The following is a 20,926-nucleotide window of genomic DNA, read 5'->3' on the forward strand; positions in this document are numbered from 1 at the left end:
GAACACACCTGCCTTTAATCTTCAGGATAGCATAAATTCATCTTTAAAACTCAACTGCACACTTACATTTCACACTAAAACCGCACACTCCTTTGGTGATATTTTTATGACAACCATCTTCTGCCATATTTTGCCATAGATTTCCAGTATATACAAATATCAGCAGCTAAATCTTCCATTCATTCAAGTAGAATAATTTTAAAGTAATTTGTGACCTAAATTTCATTTTGTATAGCCTATGCCAATTTGCCTGAGAAAGGAATCAAAGAAGGAATGGTCATTAGTGTTTCATGTGAGAAAAGAACCCAGAAAAGTGGACACATCTGTGACATCTCAATATGAACAGAGACCATAGAGGCTTTATACAGCTATACTGGAGGGTGTGGGGGACGAAGGCTTGCAAGTCTTTTTTGTTTGTAACACGAAGATGTGAATAATTTTGTAAAATGCAGTCAGGAAACCTCATGTGGTATAACTAAATTAGTCTGTTTCTTGCTGGATCTCTCTGCTGATTTCAAATTTTAGATGAATCAGGCAGGAGTCATGAAACAAACTCAGACACAGAAACAGGAAAAGAAAACGTGAATAGACTTTCCCTCATTAAACAGACATACACTGCACGAGACATATATTCTAACACTTCTAGCACATTACAATGTGGTATTCATTTCTTCATTACATCACATCATCTGTAGCTCCAGTTCAAACTATTAAAACCAGGTATCTCATCAAACAGTTTTAACAGGAAAATAAAAAGGAAAAGGAAGGCAGCAAATGAATCAGTTACTGCTTGTGCACACAAATCAAAGGAATTGTGAAAGATGGTATAATTGTCATTTGAGGTTAGTTGTGTTTAACAAAACAACATGCAGCCTAGAAGTAGTGTGGAATATTAATTTACACATCTCTAGACGTATGTGAGGACATCACCGCACATTCCCTCAAGACAGAAAAGTGATTACACAGGCCCTCTTATGACTGTATCGTAATAACAACAGAGAGAGAGAGAGAGAGAGAGAGGGAGAGATTATGCTGCCTCTCAAGTGAATCCTGGATAATAGCTGTTACACCTAAATAGCCTTTGGAACAGAGAACAAAAATATCAAAAAATACCTACATGGCTCTGTGAGAAAGTTAAAGGGGATGCCACAGGGAAAAGGTTAGCATTCAAGAAGTGGAAAGCTTGTTTACATGAGAAGAACTGAAAATGAATTGAAACAGGAAGTACAGGACTAAAAAACGAGAAGACTGCACCTTGCACTGAACTACAGGTGATTATAAAAAAAATGCTTGAGTAGCACATCATTAACAAGAAGCCAGCAAGGGAGACAGTGGACAAAGGCATAAACTGGACACTCAGAGAGAATAAAGACGTAGCTGTGAAAATTTCTTCATGTTGGCCTTTACCTTTTTCAATCCAAAACAACACAGAAAATGCACAGGTTTAAAACCCTGCTGGTTCCTAACGGGAGCAAAGAAATCACATCTTTAACCTTGAATTTTTAACAAAGTGGTCCAGCAAACTCTGAATTCCAGACTGGCTTCAGACACTAATTTATCTTTCATCTTTGGCAATTTGGATATTAGTTAAAGAAGAAAGAAAATTATTTCCTAATATAAATAAAGAAAAATGAAAATGATTTCTTATGTCATTTGAAGTGTCTTCCAGGTTGAAAGGGTTAGTATGAATACTAGTAAATAAAATAAGTATGACATTTTTGTTAAGCATATTAGTAAGGAGGAAAATATGTGTATCTTTCACCATTGATCAGTAGTTAAAATTATGATGATCATAATCATATTCATCCATTCCAGTTTTAAGGCCCCATCAGTCTTGAGTTACTTGGCAGCCAACATTTGTGATCTGTCTACCTCAACACTGAGTTACTGAAGTAACTGTAAGTCTAAGTTACTGAAGGAAACTGTAAGTCTAAAAGACCAGCAAGCTATGTGGACTGACAGAAAATCTGAAAAACATGAAAATAATAATTTCTTCCAGACATTTTTCTCTTCAAGAGGACTATTAGACAAGAATAATTACATTCCGTGCTTTTAACATTCCAAAACAATCTCATAATTCTTTATGACATCTAAAGCAAGGAGGACAAGTTTTTTTATTATTCAGCCAATGAACATGAACTGTTTAACCACAACACCAAAATGGCTCCCAGAAAAATTGGTCATCCCTGGAAAGAAAATGTATCTTCTCTCTGACATGCGTTTTCATTTACCTAAAGAAAAGCTTTAGCATTTATTCTACTAAGCAACTGCACTTTAACTATATTTAATTTTATGATTTCTAGGAAATGTATGCTTCCAAGAGTATATTGCATATTTAATATAATCCCATGTACTGAAAGTCTGAAGTCCACTAAAACATTTAATAGTTAAAAAATATTTTTGATCTTTAAACATTACTCTTACATTTTTACATTATAGTGCTAGTTTACAAAATGCTTATATTGTGACTAAATTTGAGAAATGAAAATCATTATGGGTGTATTCTCATCTTAGTAAGAGTATTGATACACCACTGTGCTAACCCTAACCCTAACTCTAACATCTCTAGAACAAAATGATAAAAGCAACAAGACAGGCTGAACATGTGTACACATGTTAAACTCTGAAAGCTGCTTAAAAATACAAGATTGAGTAAAGTTCATGTGAACGTTTGTATAGATGCAGAGCTTTGAAAGCTGCTTGAAAATGTAAGAATGAGTAAAGTTCATGTTAGCCTTGATAAATTTCAGCTGTCAGGCATTGCCAACCAATAAGCACTATGTTTTCCACAAGCTAGAGCCCAGTAAAACGCAATTTTTACTTTACTGGCTGAATATATTGCATTATACAAGGCAACATTTACCCAAGGTCAAAAGTTTACTATTTTCAAATTTTAACTTCCAAATAGGATATTTTTACACAAATATCATGACTGAAATTAATGGAAGCTTTCCTAAAAATCTTTCATCAAGTTACATCTAATCCTCTAATATACACTTTCTACCAGAACGGACATAGTCAACTTCAAACCAAGTCAAATGTAACCTGAAAGAAAAAAATGTTGTTCTTATATCCACTTTCAATTCTGTATTTTTCTAGGACAGAAAAAACTTATCACTAGAAAAAAAAATTAGATAAACATCACTTATTTTCCAAATTTCTATCACGTCAGAGCTCTGAGGTTTATGAATGTCTGCAGTTGTCTGGTATAGTGCTAGAAATGAAAACGTATTTCAGTAGTAATATCCAAAATGAAAAATACTTGCCCTGTATTTTCACAGTATCATCAACAAAAGACTGTTACAGCATGTGGAGCCAACAAGATAGAAGACATACTGGTTTTGCTAGCATATAATTTTTGCTCTGAATTTATTTATATTTGTCAGAACTGTAATTTCTCTGGACATTCCCTATTTGTACCTTGAGAACAAAAACTGCCTACTTTAAGGGCAAGAGCATTAGTACAGCAACTACATTGGCCCGTGCTTTTCATTTACTTATCTTGAAGAAAACCATGCCTTTCCAGCTGCCATCTGATTGGACAGAGCGAAAAATGGGCATCGTGCCATGACATAGCATGAGGAATTTTTGATACCACAAACTGTAAAGTTGAGTCCTTCTCTTGTCTAAGTCTTCAGCAGACTATTGTAAGCACAACTACACACCACAAACAAATGGATGCAACAGTTATGGACCACTTCAGCCGATTCTTTTTTCTTTTCTTGTATCAGTTCAGTAATACTGTCTCTCTCCTATTTATAGTTCATTTACTGCTGTGATAAATTACCTGATACATTATATTGACTATCACAAGCACGATATACACACACACACACACACAAGAAACATCAAAAGGAAAGTTGAGAGAAATCAGTTTAAAACTGTGCTGGAAACAAAGCACACTCTTCTAAAAAGTCAGCAGAGTAAATATCCTGGTCTGGTACTTCAGCAGAAATCAGTAGGCAAAGCTACTGTTTACTGTCCCTACTGCCTGAGAGATCAAAAAACCTGAGCCTGTAACAGAAGTTAGGAACAACCTGATTATCAGGGCACATCAACCCACCCTAGCTCACACACATTTACATAGATAATGCAACCTACAGAGTTATAAATGCATAAAGTCCTTTCAGCTATAGCAGCCAATCCTCATTTTTATCACATTTTTCAACGAAGTGCAGGTGGAACACAACTTGCAGCAGGAGGTCTGCTTCACCAAGATCACACCACTTTTCTATCAGAACTTTTCTTTCTACAAACTAGTTTGTACATTAAAGTAAAAAAAAAAAAATTCTCAGTGATTCCTGAAAAACAAGACTGTATGTATGGACATGTGTCCTCAAGGGAATTCATACGGCTACAGCTTAAAATTTCTTGCGTCTATTCATGTTGCATCCTGATGATATCACAAGAGAACTCAGAAAAATTATTATATTGGCAGAGGAGGTACAAAAATCAATAGATAATTTTTTTTAAAATGTCTTTCAGTAAGTTGTTGCTATAAACATGCTCTTTAAAAAAGCATTTCAAATCCAGAAACCCAAGACATTACTGCTGCAGAAGACCAAGTGCTCACTCATCACTGAAAAGCTGCAACAAGGATGTGGACAGGACAGTTTTGAGACAAACCTATTGAAGAAGAAGCCAAGAAAAAGCCACTTATTGCATCTCACAATTAAACCATCACACTGCAGGTAGTAAGTTTCACCACCAACTGAAACGGATATAAAAGCAGAAAAGACACATACAATGGTAATGTTTTAAAACCTAGAAAAAAATCTGAGGTCCAACTACTACATGTCTACTCTTTTCCAGCATCATTTATGCTAGCATGACAGTGAGGAGCTGATCTAGGGGAAACTACCAAGCTTTAATAAACCAGCAGAAGTCTGAAGCACACAAGAGTAGCTCTGATGAGTTTTGGAACATATAATAATTTTCCAAACTGAGAAGCTGTGCCCTAGTATCTCCTCTAAATCACCTTTCCATTCTTTTTTTAGAAGAAAGCAGATAGAAAATTGCTTTCTAGATAGAAAGCTGCTTACTCTAGACAGGGAAAAAATAGATGAAAACACCATGGCAGGAACTTCTCTTTAAATTTCTCATTCATCATGTGGAAACCTTGGTGGGGGAGAAAATTCTAATAGGGCAGCTCCAAAGCAGCTGGCAAGACCCTATTTTGGAATGTGGGGAGATGAAACCAACATGAAGATCTTCTCTGAATAAACACATAGAATAAAGCAGTAGAGAATGCCGACACATATTTTCTGTTTGTGACTGCTCATTTAATGCTTTTTGGTTACAAAATGTCTTCACAGTATCCGTGACTCCCTTCTTTTCAGCCATATTCATTACAGGAAACGGTTACACTAGTGATTTTTCATTATCAGCAGTTAACTCTCAATAATGACCTTCAAAACCACTCTCCCCAGTGGAGTCCTTTGAAGTTATAAGATTTGTAGGGCTAACGAAATTTGTGCTTCTGCAGCTTCAGTATCAGCGTTACTTTTTTTGCTAGTTTCCCGCCCTTCTGCTGGCATCTGCAGCAACAATTTTAGAGTTCACGGATTTTTACCACTAAAAGGCATGTACACATAATGTTATCGCAATGCCACCATGCAAGTGTGCAAGAGAAGTCTAAGACACATTAAATTATGCTTCAGAAATAGAGTTCAGAATTGATTCCTAATTTGTGACAGTTGTTATTCACTCTCCTTTAGAAGAGCATTTATTCCATTTTACTGTGATAGGCAACATGATGTGCAGCTCCACTGTGAAGGCAGGAGAGCTGCCATGAAACAGACAATGAGAATCAGACAGGATGTGCACAGGCACAGGAAGGAGAGAACAACAAATTACAGGGAGTGGGGAAAAAGAAACTGTATAATAGCTGCTGCTTAGGTACACTAGCTGGAATAAACAGGGAGGCCACAAACGATCAATGTCAGGGCACGTTTCTTTTGCAATTGCAAGGAGAATTGCACACATGAGGGTACAGAGGGTCCGCTATTAATCATTTAATATTCATCGTTCCCTCGATGTTGCTGGCAATGCTTCTGGAGACTCCCTCAATTCCCAGAAAAAGCTGCATTAAGAACAAAGCAGCACTACAAGAACAGCTCACACGGAACCACCACAGTTCTGTCCTACTCTAATAACACCACTGTAAAGTAAACACTTCTTACCACTAAACTGCTTACAGAACTTAATTTTTAAAGAGTCCAAATCACAGCAGTTGTGGGTACCTCCTCAGCCTAATCTCTAATTAGGAAAATTAACACGCTATATAAATCCGATGAAACTATTTGCAAGAACAAGACAGGAGAGATGTGGAAACAACAGACTGAAGTAGTCAGGCATCAGGTTTCTTTGTTGAGAAAGAGTTTTGAATGTTATCTCTAGGTAAGGTGCTGAGTAAACTCCTTGATTAAGTGGCACTTAACATTCAGTAAATTTAATATTCCAGCAAGAACAGGTGGCCATACCTGCGCCTATGAGCCAGTGAGGGAGGAAATGGAAACTGATGCAGTAATCAAGGCAGTGATTCTTTTGTCAGTGACAAGACACGCATTTAAGGGGAAAGAAATGTGAAATAACTAAATGTCGTGTTCATACTTCATTGAAAATGTAATGCTGCTATAACTTGTCTGATTTGGCAAAGCTACAAAGGGGAAGGTGAATTTTCCCGGCCACAGATATTTCAGGTTTGTGGTAAAATCTGCAGAGTATGAAAATGACACACGCGTTAATTTGGTCCAGAATTTGCTGGAGTCACACTCTAAATAAAAATTCCTAGCATTGGCTACTCTAGGCCTCCGACACTTTGCAATTTGGCAGTGAAGTTCAGCTGACACTTCTTGTCTCAGACTGAGTTGTTGGAGGCTTTCTTGTTTAAGGGAGATGCAGAATAGAAAAGGAGTTAGGTAAATATGTATTCAATTCACAGACATATAAACTAAGTTGCAATATTGAGATATTCCAACGTAGGATTTCAGTAAGGAGACACCACCTCAATCTTTTAAAAAATTTGATAGTGTTTACTAAGCTCGCTGAAACCATCGTACCGGGTGACTCATCCTCCCTTTCCCACTTTCTAATTAGCCCCGATGGTCAGCATCAGTTTGTAGGTTGCTTGTAGTTGGGTTATTTTTCTTCAACCATACAGAAACATGTTGGAAACTGGAAAAAAAACCCCAACTGATTCCTACTCGTGTAGCGACGGGACTTTCAGAAGATAGCTGGTAGTAGCCTTTAAGGCAAATTCCAGCTTCGCCGTTAGCGGCACACAAGCAAACTACTCGCTTGTTCTCGTCCTCCCCCTCCCCTCGGGGAGACTGCATGCAGCACAGCATGATCACCGAGAAAAAAAAAAATACAGGAAAAAGGGGGAAGCGGGCTGGGGGGGGGGGGGGGGGGGGAAGAAGCCTTCAGCTCTTGGCAAGGGGAAGGCGTTCCACAAGAACTGCTACAGGGTCAAAAGTTTACTGTGGTTTCAATTTCACCCTTTTGCAACCAATGAGCGTGCGGCGGCTCCAGACAGAACCGCGGGCGGCAGCGGCCCTTAACTCCTTGCGGCCCGGCCCGCCCCTGTCAGGGAGCAGACAGTTAGGGAGAAGGGCCTCTCCTCCCTTTCCCCTCCCTTCGAACGAGCAGCAGAACGCCCAGCAGCCTCCTCCGGACTGAGAATTGCTTTCAGCACGGAAATAAAAGGAAAGGGGAGTCGTCCGAAGCAGTATAGCGGCGAGGCAGAAGTTGAGACCTGCAGAAGTAGGACCCCCTTCCCCCGCTTTAGCTGAAAACCATGGCACTAAGCAAAGGGCTAGAACTGATAGTAGGCATTATCAAAGCATCACTTAACTCTGGAGGTCTTACAGCTACGAGCCGCCTGTTTGTGCCAGCAAACAGGAACGACCTTGAGAAAGGGGAGGGGGAGCATCGACACAAAACTGTCAGAAAAGATTCTGAATGCGCAGTCCAGAGCTGCAGTAATTTACTTTGCTTCACGAAAAACAAGGAATCCACGGTACTGTGGGCATAAGGCCAGGCAGCCCAAGAAGTACTGCTGCCCAGTCCTCACAGTACCAGTCATAATAGCCTGCTTCTAGATGTTGACTACAAAACAGGACATCATCTGCTCCCTGAAGGATGGACATTGAAGTCATGGCTCTTAGCTACAAAAATCCTCAGGAATTCAAAATCTTGCAAAGGAGAACAAACAAAAGCAAAAGAAAACAAAAAACTTTACAAAAAAGTAAAAAATGCTCTGGGCATGAGATTTGTAATAGATTGTCTGGGTTTAGCACTGAAAAAGAAAGATGCATATTCACTCATGTTATTACAGAACTAGAGCACAAACACAAACCAGGCTTCTTGTTCCACTGTATCATCACTAACAAAGCAGTTTTCACCCCAGGAACTACAGACCCAGGTGAATCAATCCATGAAGGGGTACCCCAAAATCTGTGCTGCCACCAGGTTTTTCTCTGGGAGATTGGTGAAAATGCTGATGACAGCAAATCTGAAAGACACGCTCTATGATCGTGTTTTGGCATTTGAACTTGAAAAACAAATCAAATGTCCAGCTACGCTTGAGCAACAGATTTATCACCCCTTCATCGGTCTTGCAAAGAAAGAGGACTAAAGCTCCTGTGAAGATGTTCAGTTCAGTGCAGCAACAGACGCCATAATACAAGACAGCATGAAGGGAAGTATGTAAAGCATGTAGTTCAAGCAAATTCTTTAGAATTTGTAACCTAAGAGTATGATTCCATACAGCAGAAATGCATAGGCTTCCTTAGAGATTGTAGCAGCTCTGATTTGATACCAAGTAGAATGGCAAGTCATCACACACATTTGCAGAGTAAAACACATGGAACTAACCATTTCAAAACAGGAGGCAGTCAAATTGAGAAACATTTGGAGGCATGTGTTTTGGCATAGTCTGATCTCCAACACAGTGCAGAAAGGTTGACAAGAATCTGAATATACTGTGAAGAGGTAAAATGAGTAAATATGCCATCGACATAGAGAAAAGGTTCATGGTAAGGATGCGGGTGAAAACACAACTCAGTTTTCCAAACCCTGAAGCCAAGGTAGATGGTTTAAGATAATGCACATGACAACCTAAGGTGGAAAAAAACATTAGTCAGTTGGCAGCTATTACTAATTTTCCATCAACATGCAGTTTCAAAATCAGTAAATTATCTTACCCAGAATGTTAAAGGCTTTAGTGCACTTTGTAATGGTGAAAGATACTCTGGTCTCAGACCTCTATACAGGTCCAGAAAATGGATGAAGACTCTTACAAAACAGCTATGCCAGCTGAAAACAGTTCCAGTCAAACTGATGTAAATCATACTTTTGCAAATCATACTTCTGCGACTCAATTGACAAAACAGTTTTTGGCAATAAGATAGTAACGCGAAGCCTCTTAAAACCTGCTTCAGGTATAGTCAGCCACTCCAGAGCAGCCAAAGAAAACCAATTTCCAGCTGGTGGACAAGGTCAAACAGTGATTTCTTGAACCCTCACAGGTAGATTACTTTCATAATCTATGCAAATAGGCACAGCAGCAGCTTAATGCAGCTACTATGAGGTTAAGTGCTATGCCTTGTGAGACGCTAATAAAAGATGCAGGAAGAGATTAAAACACAAAGTCAGAAAGTTGAAGTCATCATTAGATCTTAGGTGACTGAGTTCATGCCCTACTACCAAGCTTTCCTACTGTAGTTCAAAAATGGAAAGACACCAGAGAAAATGCTATCAAATAATACTGTATTTTCACAGCTTAGCTAGATTAGGACAGTTTTGCCAATACTAATTTAAGACTTTGTTACTTTTATTAAAAACTCTCAGTACATTCTTCTCAGTAAAAAGTGCAGCTTGGTTTTGTTGTTTTGCCTTCTCTGATTACTGCATCATTTTAGAAAAATTATTTTACAGTAAGGTATCATAAATGAATGCCCTTTTTGTACGATGGCCTCATTTTAGAAGAAAATGGATACTATAAAATTTTATATCAAGTCAGCATGTTACCAAGAAGTTTTGCTGTGTTTTCTGAATTTGATTAATACAAGTCAAGGTCACTTCCTGAAAGAAGGATGCCTACTACTGCAGCTGCAAGCAAACTAGACTCAAAAGCGGGGGGGGATGGGAAGACAATACTGACAGTTGCTAGCACTGTCTCCAAAAATATACCAATTACTAAAGTCAAGTAAAATTTGGAATTTTTTACTACATCACTACATAAGTAAAATAATAATTGAAGTCTGAGTCTGTATAATTACTGTTCCAAGCAAACAAGATACACAATGATGCACCACCGAACCTGCAAAAAATTACTAATTCTGCAAACCCTTTACTAAACTCTATACAATTTCCTTAAAAATATACCTTTTAGTTTTCTTTTTTCTTTTCTTTCTTTGTTTTATCATGCAGTTCATGAAGCTAGTAAGAGACTGTCCTTGAATTAACGGCATGTCTCAGTCTTACTGAGACTGTGCAGCTCCACCCAACGTACATTGTCCTATTCTGAAGTCATTTAGGAAAAATACATTTTGGGAAAGCATGCAAGCTCTTTACAGAAGTCTACAGCATGCATTTTTGCAGTTTCTGAAGACTGTACCTAGCTTACAAAAACAATTAGAAGTAAACCGTGTTCACCTGTAATGTATAAAAATGTTTTAAGCCCTGTAAAGATATTTTAAAATAGATTGCTTTTAAAACATGCCACATTTGCATTATACATGAGGCCAATCAGATGTAGTTTGCCCTTCCCTGTTAAAACTAACAGGTCGTGAAAATAAGACCCTATCAAACAGAAAAAGTATTATTTTTGTTTTTTCTACAATCTGTAGCACCAGATTGGCAGCAGGGTGGAAGGACTCTATTGCTGAAAAACATTTAAAACCGTACATCAACATCAACAAACATTTCCACAAGGATATCTGGGGACACACAGACATACACACACTCACCCTCAACTTAATATACTTCATCTTTAATAAAACAGCCTTGATACACCCCAGCATTGCAACAGATGTTTCATCTGTTGATTGAGACTGAAATTAGGACGATCTACTGAATGAAACTTAGATTTGACATATTGGTGCAGTAAAAAGAAAGGAACCTTGCTAATTTTGGGTGGGCATCTTTGCCTAAAATAGAAAAATAAACTACAGCATATCAGTGCCTGTGCAGGCACAACTACATCTGTGGTTAAGGATGCCTAACATTTTCCATCACGGCAGCCTGTCCTAATTCTTTAATGCCTGTCTCTGACATACGCCTCAGAACTACTTTTTCGTTCGAATGTTTGAAAAATGAGTAGACTTCTATTGAACAAAGTGTAACCTTTTAGTCAGTCCAAGAAATTAAAGCTTTGGAAGAGAAACTGGTCAAATGTCTAAACAAACTGAACTTTATCTTGCTGCTCCAATTAAGATATCTGTATAGCTGGCAAGTGCCTTATTTAAAGTACTCTAACATACTTAGTTTTGTTTTAAACCAGTGGTCAAGATCCTCATGTATTTTATCTAACCAAGTTAGCTCTGTTGCTGCACAGCTTCTCCATGCTGACGCAACAGAACACGCTTTATCACTATACTACCAGGACCAAGAGCAACTTCTCTACAAACCACCTACAAAGCAGTTAAAGTGTCTGGCAGCACAGCAGCTAGTGAACAGGGACATTTTTCTAGGTTATACTGCCTCACCCATACACAGCATCCACAAAGCATGAGGCAGCAGCAGGATCAAGGGCTTAGCAAAGGCCACCCTTACCTCCCTCCTAATTCAAGATTTCATTTAGAACAGTAGCTGGAGATCTCATCCAACAGTGCTAGAAACCCACTTTCCTGCCCCTCCAGCAAGTAATCCGTGTAGAAGGCACACTCAGTTTAGCAGCCAAGGCAGCGCCCTGCTTGATAACTACCTTGCTGGCAAACAGAGTAGAAATTTCCTTATGGCACATTATACTATTTTTTCCATAAGCTTTTTAAAGACATACAGAAACTTACACTGAAAATACTAAGGATGTGAGGTCATTCAAAAAACTTCAAATAGTATTGTCAGCTCCACCTCTCGAGATTTCTTTAATCCTTGTTGCATATTCTTAATTTAAGCAGATTCCTGAAACAGTGCACTGCACAGATGATGCAACAGACAAATAAGGCTATTAGTAGTCTTTTCTGTGACCTGATGGGTCCAGTCTCACACAAAGTCTCATGAGCAGTAACACAGCAATCACTTCCAATTCACCACATAGTAATAGATAATCATGTCATAAATCAAGATCAAAAGTCTGTCAAGGACCTGTATGTTAACTTGGCCTTTGCCCAGAATGGGTACTTAGAGAGCTCCAGTGACATTCAAATCAGAACACATGGGCATTTTCCAACGGAGAGTAAACAACAGTGATACATACTGTCTTGATTATGACAGATCACAACGAATATATTCACACCCATCAATAAGGGTGGGCCCATGAGCATGAAAGAAATGTACTCCATAAATCACATCGCCTTGCCATTGGCACATTTTGCTAGTCAGCAGATACAGTACTTATGAACATTTATTAATGTGTTTGCACGAGAAGTAAGTTACAGAAATAACGTCAGCAAATATATTATTTTACACCAGAAACATGACATTTAGAAAAATGTAGATTCATATTCTGAAAAAGCGTTTGATTGCTGTGGGCAGAAGGTAGGCAGGAAGGCATCTCTCCATTACAGGGTCTCATACTGTGTGAATCTACTCAGATCCACACAAACTGGCTTTAAGGGCAGATAAATGCCTGGTGTCTTAAGAATGCTTTTGAGACTCCTACTTAGTATCTTTTTCTGTCATGCTGCTAAAATAGATTCTTTTAAAAATTTATTGAAAAACACACATCCTCTTTGTCTTTAAGATTAGATTTTGGTATTTGCTGATCTAATAATAATTAAAGGCCGGTAAATGAAGTTAATGAGTCTTTGACAAAACTAGACTCTCAGATTTGAGAGTACAAGATCAGAAACTACTAAAACCAAAATAAGACACTGAAGAAAGGAGATCAAAATTTCACATTTTCCATGACTAGTATCAGTGCTTATTTATGATTAATTTCTTTGAAAGGAATAACTATAGCTACTTAATACAAAGGCTCCAGTTCTAAACTGGCGCCAGTTTGTCCTTGAAATATGGAAATGTTTCAATCTCAATGCTGTAATTACAATCTGATTAAGTCTGAGTATATGCAGGTACACTTCATTTGGCTGCAAGAGGTATTTAGTTCAACAAAAATGCCTACCATTCAATATTTGAAGCAAAATCAGTGTCTACCCCTGTTATACCAACAGATCTGAGCATTCCATTAATTAGGATCCCCTTTCCTCTATTTCTTTATCATATTCCGTACCATATTTCCTTCACAGTGAACAGAGCTTAGTAGATACAGTACCTTCAGTGAAATTGCAAAATAACAGAAGAGAAGACAGAAGAGAATCCCCCCCAAATCAGGTTAATTAATCTTTCCACAATACAGTCAGGTTATCACAGAGCATCTGCTACAATTTACTGCTCCAAACAAAGCTGAAGTGATATTGTGCATTCCTCTGGTCAAATAAAATCTTAGATTTACGGGCTCGATTATTTAAAAATTAAGCAAGGTGAAGTAATAAAAAGGAAAAAGCTCAGAGGTTGGTATCTTTGCTTAATACTACATAAAGCAGAGTAGTACCACCCAGAGAGGTATTAGAAATTGGAGTCACAGAGTCTCCTCCAAGGCCTACAGGAAAAGGGCAATAGGCAAGCTTTACTACCTGCAACAAGTTAAGTTTCTGTTTATAAATAGTGATTGAACACCGGAACCACTTTCAGATAGCCTAAGGAATCCCTGTCCTGAGAGATTTTATTATGCTTGACTGAACAAAACCTTGACAGACCAACACTGACTTTGCTCATGGTATTTGGATTGATGCTAGCATAATTATGCGATGAGTTTCAGTAAAACACTGTCATCAGGGAATTACATACTACAGCCCAGAGATAAACTGGGAAGTAGTACATAACATACTGAGATAAACCATTATAATAATGGGCCGCTAGGATATAAAAGTAACATTACAATTGATCCTACTTTATTTAATTTTAAGATATATTACCACATTCTTTTTGGTTCTGATTTAAGAGGTATGTTTTATTAATATCGTGCATGCTTTAGGTTTTGCATACACACATCAATAGTCCCATCTTTACTGGACACAGGGTATGTAAATCCTGACCACAACATTAATTCCTACCATTTTTCCCGCCCATTTATGAGAAAAAAATGTCATGCTTTTAAGTAAGCCTCTCAGTGCCCTCTGGATTTTTCTTTTTTGGTCCAAACTTTTCTATTCTTTACAAGGAATTTCCATTGCATAAAACCCTTATGCTTCTAGTTTTTCTAATATTCTATTAAAGAAGCAGTATCTTTACTTCCACTAAAAAGCCATTTTTCAACATATCTCACATAAAGCTCCCAAGGACTCCTCAGGCAGGCAGAAAATCAGTCTTACTCATGAAAGTTTTTACACAAATGGCACTTCTCAAACAGAAATGTTTATCCACAGAACTCTCCAAATGACACTATCAACATTAGCATAGACATTCGAAGATTCGAAGCAATTTTATGAAGATTAGCAACCATTCTGGAAGTTAGTACAAGATGTCTACGACTACCAAAACCAGATGGGATGATATCCTTCCTCTTCAAGTACCAAAAGCATTTATAATGGTTTCAGATCCAGTTCCTTCCTTGTTTACAGAAAAATGCCTAAACAGTTGTACAGTTTCACATCATCGGGAAGCAAACTTTATGTACTCTTCTATGGCGCAGTGGTGGAAATGCCAGGACAGAGCTGTAAATTTATTTTATTACTATTTTTTCCTTACATTTCCTTGCATTTTTTTTTAGTTCCCATACAAGGCAACCGACTGAACTGTATCTAACATTCAACAAAACTGAGCTGGAGAGTCACTGTTTGATCTTTAAAGTTAATATTCAGCCATGTCTGCACTGAAAAGTTGTCGTATTAGCATCTGATAAGCAAATAAAACATAGTAACTAACTGAGGAGCGCATGGTCATGCATTTATGTCATGCAGTTGCAGAAGATCGGCTATGAAGCGTGATGGATGCAATGCGTTTTCCGATCAGTAAATGCCACACCACATTTGTCCTCTACAGTACATCCCACACAGTGCGGGAAGTTAGGTTTAGGTTCACTGCAGTCAGAAGTTCATATTCTTGGGCAGTGTCAAAATTATTAGGATAAAGGTTACTAATAATTGTCTCTGGGCATAGAATAGCTTCTCTTTTCAAGGTCCAGTAAATATTTTTTAATGTACCTAACAGTCCATTGAAAGTTCAAAAAGCTACAAAACCTCACTCCTGAGCTTTCATCAGTATGAAAACTTGTTAGATTCTCATATAGACGAGGCCTAGAAGTAACAGTGTACAAACACTAACAGGATAATCACAGCACACCATGGAGGGAACACAAGGGAAGAGCATACAAAACTTAAGCCTAATATCATTAATCCTCCTTAAGATATGTGATCTTTTTTTCATCAAAAGTAGGTTTATGATAGACAATATGGTCAGACAAGTGCCTGCAACCCATCAGGACCAAAAGTCATTTATCTTCCTTACTTGACTCATACTTATCTCCACCTCATACTATTTACCCCAGTGTGTCATCCGTCTGCAAAACATGGCTTAGGACCTATAATGTTTTGATGAGCACAGCTATCTGAAAAAACCCACAAATTCTTCCGTCCTTTGAAGAGATCATTGTCCAAAGGTTTGCCTTCAATGGTCTCCTTTCGTTTTCTTTCATTTTGCTTTAACCCTACCTTACTCTAACCAAGCCAGCTCACCTATTTCAGGACATCTGCTAAAGTGCAGAACATAGAGGTTGAACTTGCAATGAGAGATTATTCCAAAAAAGGCGCTTCCTTTCTTGAGACCAAAATCCCACAGAATAGAATGTCCAGACAAGCTTTCAGTTTTGCTACTCTCCAGCAACGGGTATAGAAGCTGACACATCAATCTAATAGAATATTGAAGGCTAAATTGCTTGCCCCAGAAGCTACGACCAAACCTCAAACAAACAATATCAATCAGTGATTTGCATTATGTCTGCACTGAGCCCAGAACAGATTTAGCTAAGAAATCCTGTTTCATCATCAGTCTTTCAAAATAACATGAATACTTTGCTTAGAACAAAGTTACCGGTTACTTCAGGAAGAAGAAAACTCTAGTACTAGTGATAGAGAGAATTAAAAAACAAAGGCAGATATATACGCACAAGGATACAGTGTATCCCACATCTTAGGAGGAGCATCCTTTAATGGTCCAGGTATTCCCCAAAAGCCTAACAGTGTTAGATACCATAAAACATACCAAGGCCAGGTCATATCTCGCATTTCCTCAAGTGAGGTGGAAGACAGCAAACTATATACCATATCAACATGGAACATTAAAAAAAACACCTTTAATTTTCTAAGGGGATAGACATTATTTTCTCCTTTTCCTAACTCCCTAAATATCAATAGTTTATGAGAATTGATGCAGAGAAAACAAAGTGGTTGTGACACAAAACTTACCGAGCACAGTGTTCGCTAGAGCAGAAGCCAGTAGGAATACCTAGAAAGAAAGAGCATATGAACGTGTTTTAGCATGCTCTCAAACTCAACAATCTACTGTTCAGGAATCTCCTGGTTTAGAACAACTGAGTCTTCTAGCTGCTGGATATTCTGTGTCAGTCAGTTCTGTAGTTATAGACAGCTACACCATCTGAAAGTAGCCTTTTTTATTTTTAACCCTGCCATCTAATAATAAGGAGAATAACTGAAATGAATGAAGAAGAAAACACTTTCCTCCTGTTGATTTCCCATTACACTTGTGGTTTTGTATAGATCAGCCTTGTACTGTAAGGTCAACACAAAAAAAAGGGAAAGAAATGCTGGAAATCCTGTGTCTTATTGAAAATACAGAGAAACATAGTCCATTTTACTCAATGATACTGCATATACCAGAAATACTTATATTCAAGAGGAAAGCATTGCATGATTGTATAATAATGTAGTATTTTAAATCTTCTAACCTTTTTCTTCACTGGCATCACTCTTTTGGTACACTACTTAGCACTGGTCTGTTATTTTGACAGAAGAATTAATTCAGATTTACTTTTTTTATTTTACTGAGTAGAGGAAAATTGAACAAAGATCTATTGGCTACAGCACAACCACTTCTTCTCTAGGTAAAACACTAGGAATAAAGGCCAAACTATCACTGGAGTAAGGACAAGTCTCCTAAACCAAATGAGAGGGATATATTCAGTCAGTCACCCTGAAAGGAAAGTTCTCTTAAGTCACTGTGGCTACTTCTTTGGTGACCACTCTGATTGGAATTACTACCTGTAGTTACTAAATCTACATTTGAGAAAAAGTCTCACTAAGACTTAGAAAAGCTGGAATGGATTAAGAAATCAATCTCAAGCTTTAACTTTCTATCAAATTTGTAAAGTAAACTTATATAAGCTATCCAAAAGATATACAAAGCAATGGCAGTAATTTCAGTACTTTTAATCAGCAAGCAACCAATTAAAAAATACACAATTCACAATACAATCCTTACATAAGCTGGAAAAGATATTAAGGTTCATGTCAAGTTCAACATGCTCCACTTTTAACTTTAGTCATCAGCATTCTCATTAGCAGTAAATATGTGAGAAAGGATTACGAGCAGTTAGGAAGGCAGATATTGAAATTTTTATATAATTATTAAAAAAAAAAAAAAAAAAAAAAGTAGCGCAACAAAGAAAAGTAACAAAAAAGGAAGCACAATGGACCTGACTTGGCTCGAGAGCTGTGGAAATGTACTATGCTGTCTTAAAAAGACAAAATTAATGTGCATTTAAAGGGTTCTGGTTTTGTATTTTTAATTGATACTAGTAAGACAAGAGCTTGTTGTGATGTTGCTTACTCCCACCTCAGTATTTAAGGAAACAAAAACCTCAACCCAATATATGAAGGATTCTTTAGGCCCTACCTCAAAACAGCATAAGCCAACAATAAATATCTGTAGTGACAGAAAGACAAGACACATTCCAAGTACAGAGTCTTCTACATCTTGGGAGCAAGGTCAGGTAGCTTTCAGTAAATAAGAGCAACTTACACAGAAAAGAGCTTTAAGGTAGACAAATGAGGTTGAACCTGTAGGTCCCTTGAGTTTGATTTTCAGCATTGTACCTCAAACTACAATAATTTTAAAAATAACCATTAAATAGTCTTTAAGTTTAACTCTTTTATGAAAGATGTGTTTCCTAATGTTTTTCTTCCTTTGTATATTAAAGATAGGATAATTAAGATTTTTAGCTTAGCAGCATACAGTCCTTACTGGAAAGGTTGGTCCAGAATTACCATTGGAAACAAGAAAAGATGAATTGTCACCTAGCAGTGATCATGTAGAAATAGGAACAGTTAACACACAGTAAAACAAGAAACTAAATTAATACAAGCAGTAGTTGATACTTAGCATGAGAGTCATTTATGCGCAGTCTCGCATATGAGAATTCATTTATTGACAACTGATTTTTAGCAAGCACTTGCTCACCAAATAGCTTGAAATTCCAGTCAGAAAAAGATTCCTAACTGGAATTCCAGCAATAAAGGCATGCCTGCATGTTATTAAAGGAAACAGTGGAAAATTTCTCAGGCTGACATCCAGAATGTCCGCAGTTCCGTTTCATATTTCTCTTCTTGCAACTTGCAAAGCAGATGCTAAACCAGACCCTAAAAGCTTTTTGGGTTTGGGTGGGGGTTTTTTGGGCTTTTTTAGTTGTTTGTTTTTTGGGGTTTTTTTTCCTTTTCTTTTGTGAAGTCTGGAAATTTCCACTGCTTTTAAAGAGCTTTTTAAAAAGTTGTCTCAAATATACTGCTCAAACAACCTTCCACTTCTACCTAGACAGACTTTAGTTTAAAGCAAAAGTTTCATTGCTATAAAGCACACCTAAGATGAGAGGGAATAAAAAAAATTTGCTCATCTACCAAAAGCATTGCTTGGTCAATCTAAAATATTATTATACTGTGTATTAATCTTGATAGAGGTCACTTGAGGTGCAGCTACAGAGAGACAGATGGGTAAGAGAAAACAAAGCAGGTGATAAAACTACCTTGTAGCTGTATATTTGAACAGAAATTACAGTGGATGACAACACAAGCTATTCTGTTCCTATTAAATGATCGAGTAATGGCTGTCCTTCAACTTAGTCGAATTTGCACTCAGCAATTTTCCATTGTTCCTGAATCCCACTCATCATCCATGTTACATGCTTATTGTCTCTCACACAGCCAATACAAGTCTGCCAAGTTTGCTAGCACTAGTTCTATACATCACCTCTACCAGACTTATTCATCAGCCTCGAACATACATCACCAAAGATTAGGGGGTTGAATGGAAAACCTACAGTTGTAATACAAAAATCTTTGAAAGCTACTTCAGCCAGGGAAGATGGGTTTTTTTCAGTTTTCTGTGCACTGATTAGACAAACTGCCTTCCTAATTTTAAGGAGGGGGTCAAATGTACATCCTAGGTAAACAGGAGATGTTTGCTTTGTTCTATTTTAATCAAGTGAACAGTTTGCAGATAAAGTAGGCTTCCTTTTGTTGCCATTAGTGCCATCTTTGAATCTATGACTAAATAAATACTTGAAATACTGATTATGAGGTGATTCTTTCAATTACTACCTAAGAATATTAAGCAATGTGCTGACTGATATTCTGGCCCATTGAGCCAGAAATCTCTACTGTGAACATCAAAAAGGCTGCCATAGAAGATGAGACCAGGAGGGTACTATAACAAAAGATGCTGCTATGTCTGCTTTAGTTTGCAGCAGCAAAGATGGACTGAGCACAAAAAGAACTGCAAACCAAGTCATAATTCCCTATTTCCACCTACCCTCTCTAGGCTAGCCTTTATGGGGAAAGAGAAACTATTACAGGGAAAGATGCCTGAAAAGCCTATCCAAATCACTGGCAAAGAACATTGCAAATTTTTGTTTGAAATAATTTCCTTAAGATGTAAGCTGCTAAGAATAGAAAATCATTTTAAAGTTGTCATTATTAATACAAGAAATTAATTGTTGAACCTTTACTGGTTCTTCCATAAGTTTCAGAAAAAACAATATAGCATTTCCACATACTGATTGCTTATGTGTGTGCAGGCACACACACGTGTATGCTCCTTCTAGACGTCTGTCTAAAAGGTTTTAGAAAAAGTTTATTCACATAGAATGCTACCCCCTCTAACACATGCAGCAGCAAAAAGCAAGTAGCACAGTTTACCTTTTCCTGTGCCTTACTAGCCTCCAGAGAACATGATGAAAAAACCCAGCAATGTTAAGATGTTCATATAGTCTACAGGGCAATTGGCAAAGTGTTAGAACTACAAATTGAGTGCACAAAGCAAAACCAGAGGAATACTGCTTTTGATTCAGATTTATTTAGTTCTTTGGATTCACACAAAATAAACAGAGAACCCCTGACTGACTGTTCTGAACAATTGTTTCCCCAAAATACTGGAGAGAACATGTATTTCACTGGGGTTTTGTGCAAGTAAATTGTTCAGTTCTCTCTTTTACGGTTACATTACCTGTTCAATGACTTTGGGATGTTTCAGTGAGGCAGGGCATTCTGTTATTAGACATACAGTGCACAAAAGACTATATATCCTTCAAAAGATTGAAGGCAAGGTAATTTAGTTTCACTTTTCAAAAATCAGTTTATTCATAACTGTAAATTTTAAAAGTCACCAATTAAGTATTATTAAAGTAACAGGATCCATCTGAAATATACCTCCGATTTATATGATGCACAAAATAATGTGATGTACCTTCACTCAA

At 37.5% G+C, this 20,926-nt stretch overlaps 1 protein-coding gene across 11 annotated transcripts in view; it reads right to left on the reverse strand.

Annotated features, from left to right (window-relative positions):
• The window catches only part of NCOA3 (nuclear receptor coactivator 3), a 104,638-nt gene that overhangs the window by 80,896 nt on the left and 2,816 nt on the right, over window positions 1-20,926 (reverse strand). For 10 of the 11 annotated variants that reach the window (XM_063172688.1, XM_063172684.1, XM_063172686.1 and 7 more), the window contains exon 2: window positions 16,629-16,668. The exons of the other annotated variant lie outside the window; for it this stretch is intronic. The gene's annotated coding sequence lies outside the window, so the exon portion shown is untranslated. The remainder of the gene's footprint in view (window positions 1-16,628; window positions 16,669-20,926) is intronic. 11 annotated transcript variants of the gene reach the window in all.

Source organism: Melospiza melodia, chromosome 19 (genome assembly GCF_035770615.1).
Source record: "Melospiza melodia melodia isolate bMelMel2 chromosome 19, bMelMel2.pri, whole genome shotgun sequence".
Classification (NCBI taxonomy): Eukaryota; Metazoa; Chordata; class Aves; order Passeriformes; family Passerellidae; genus Melospiza; species Melospiza melodia.